This window comes from Wasmannia auropunctata, unplaced genomic scaffold (genome assembly GCF_000956235.1).
Source record: "Wasmannia auropunctata unplaced genomic scaffold, wasmannia.A_1.0 LD336106.1, whole genome shotgun sequence".
NCBI classification, from domain to species: domain Eukaryota; kingdom Metazoa; phylum Arthropoda; class Insecta; order Hymenoptera; family Formicidae; genus Wasmannia; species Wasmannia auropunctata.
Window position 1 is genome coordinate 3,520,558 of NW_012026784.1, and position 3,434 is coordinate 3,523,991.

A 3,434-nucleotide genomic window follows, 5' to 3' on the forward strand; every position below is an offset into this window, starting at 1 on the left:
TATATATATATATATATATAGATCTAGATTGGGTATATCGATATGTTACAATCAAATGTATACAAATAATGATATATACTGCAAAAAAGTCTTATAAACTTAGAACATAGTAATATATGTTCTAAGCATATAAAAAACATTTTTCAAACATTCTTTCAGAAAGTTTTAAGCTCATGTCAGACTACATATTGAAGGTTGAAGATTGCAAACTAAAGATTGAAATTCGATCAATCAGATATATTTAATTTTAATCCATTTTGTTTTGATTAACTGAATTCTACTCTTTATTCGCAATTCTCATTTTCCGATGCAAAAGATTAATAAAAGCTTTAAAAATGTCTTTCAGATTATTTGGAACGACGAATGGAAGGTTTGAAGATATAAAGAACTAATGAATAAAATTTTTCGCTTAGGAAACCATTTAAGTATTGTTTATATGAGACTATTTTTTAAAATATCATTTTTGAATTATACATATACGAGTAATGATCTTTCTTTATCAAGCATTTTTTATGTTTCGACGTATCGTACATACCTTCGAAATTCCCGCGCTTCGATCAGCTAACCTAAAACGGGTTCCCGCTCCGAATTCTGATTCAGACTGATCGAGCATCATCCGGTCGAAGATCTTCTGAATTCTTATTACAATTCCACCCGGAGGCCTTTCGCGTCGTGTCTCGTCATGCGATTCGACTCATCCCACCCTTGAATAGCGTCCGGGTGCGTCTCGAGTTTTACACAGGGTGTGTCGCGCGCGGAAATAAAGAAGCGCACTTCCCTTGCGCGCGTAAGAGCAGTTCCCAGAGCGCACAAGAGGAAAACAAAAGTATGACTTAATACGAGATAACATTTAGGCGGCCTTTATTATGATAATCCACATAGCGCCCTGGTCCAACGACCCCCCAAGGGAATCAGGCTCTTCTTCTCCCTCCTCTGTTCTCTCTAGCTGCCATCTTTCGTCCAGGTTACGCGCGGCTGTTCCGCCGGGCGGTGGTATTATTGTCCTGCAATACAGGTTCACCCCTATTTATCTGCGAAAAAGGGAGAATTTCTCTTAGCGGTAAACGAGTTTGCGAAGGAGAGCGAGAAGACAAGCACGACTCGCTGGGGGTCTGCCCCGAGGGACCCCACGGTTAATGCCACGCTGTTTATGCTGGCTTGCGCAGGGGGGAGGCCCCTCCTGAGAAAAATCTTCCTTACTGTCTGCACTCGTGGTGCGGATCGCCGATATTAACGTGGGAAACAAACCGAACCTGTGCGGCGCGATGTCATTAAGTATTGTCGTAAGAAAAAATCGTCGTCCGCTGCCTTGCGCCCCGATGCTAGCCTCTGCACATGTCGGGTTATATATATACCTCTTTTGTTAACCATAAAGGTACATGTTATATATCGATAATATTTGCCAGAAATTATCGAATTTATATCTTTCTTGATTAATACAACAATAATGAAAACGTTATAATTCAAAGATCGGTTATATATGATTTCGATAATTATAGAATAACATAATTTAATAATAATTTTCACATATACTGCATATACATAAGTATACATACATCTGTCATTAAAATTATATTATAAATCCAAAATTAAATCTTATCCATAATATAATGTGTGTACATTTTATTAATTATTAATGTATAATATAATACATTGCATTAATAATATTAAATTAATTTATTTTATTAATTATTTTTTATTTTAATGTTTGTATCCTATTATAAAATTAGTCATTTCGCAGCGTTATTTTTTCAAATATTTTTTAATAAGATATATGTATATAAAAATTAATGTATATATATTTATTTGCAAAAATAAACATATTATTGTCAGGAACTTGATCTATTTTTCATATTTAAAGATATGGAAAGTTAATTTCGATAAAATATTAAAATTATAGTATCAGTGTTCATAGTAGTAGTATAGTATCAGTATCAGTTATCGAAATATTTTTAAATACTCCTTTGATAGTTTTTTGTTTTTTAAAAATTTTTTTTTAAAGAAAATGATTTTTTTTAAAAGAATATAATCACATCCACAAATTTGAAAAAACTTATTCGGATAAAAATACTTATAGTATCTTTTTTGTCGATTTTTTTAGATTACTATATATATATATATATATATTTCATATAAAAAAGATATTAAAGTATAAAATAAAAAAATCTACAGTTATATTGTTATCGAATCTTGATATTGATTTGTATTACAGATAATAGAAATAATCTTAAGATATAATTTGTTAATACATTTTGTAAATACAGCCTCGCCCAAAAATGTGATGCTACATATTTCTTTCCGAGACTACATTTACGTAAATCTAAAATATAGAGGATACTAAAATGTAAATGGATAAGATATCATAAAATTTCTGAAATTACGTATAAATACGTATAATTAAAACAATAAAGACATTTATTAAAATAGTCTTGTGGACTATATTGTATTTTATCCATGAATACTGTCTTTGGAATATAAACCTCGATATACATATCTTATTTTTATAATTATGTATATGTACATACAAAAAAGCAATAATCTATGTGTCTTGTGCAGTAAGCAAAATGTTAACAAAATCAGCTTGTTAGCAGATTTGATCAGAATATTGGCAGTAAATTGGTATCGATTATGTTTACATTAGGCTTGTTTTTTACTAGTAAAGCCTATCAATATACAATATCTGACAATAGATTACAGTTAATCTATTATCTTATTCTATTCATAAATCTTGTTACATTTCTGTTGGCGTTCTGCCGACAAATTTGTAACAAATATTTTGCACTGTTTTGATAATTTAACTATTTGGATTTCTATATCTGTTAATCTTATAATAAAAATATAAATTTCTATAAAAGTTCATTTTTTATCAAATATTAATAGATGACTTAATTATGATAAACAATGTATATTACAAATATTTTGCAGTTGTTATATAAAGTATCGGAGTTGTTAAAGTAGTTGTTAAAGTATCGGAGATTGGAAAACGATTATTACGTTTTCGGACGGATTAATTTAGTTGTATAACTATCAGATCATTTAATATCATTAGCGTCATTAATTAAAAGGCTTACGGTAAAGGGCTAACCCACATTTATGAGAACTGAAAAAATAAACTTTAAAGTTAAAGTCATGAGTTTAAAATTCATTTTTCTCTAATTTTGCAAAAATGAATTAATCTTCTGTTGTTGTAAAGTCCTTCAATTACAATCATGGATAAAAAAGTAAATATATTATTCTCATTTTCAATATTGCGTTATCATAAAATTCCGAAAATTGTTATGTAAATATATTAAATTTCTTAAGGCTCAAACAATATATGTAGATATAAAAACATAAATTATTGTTCCATGCGTATTTATCGTCATTACGAAAACCTTATTTAATAATTTGATTCGTTATATATATATATATATATATATATATATATATATATA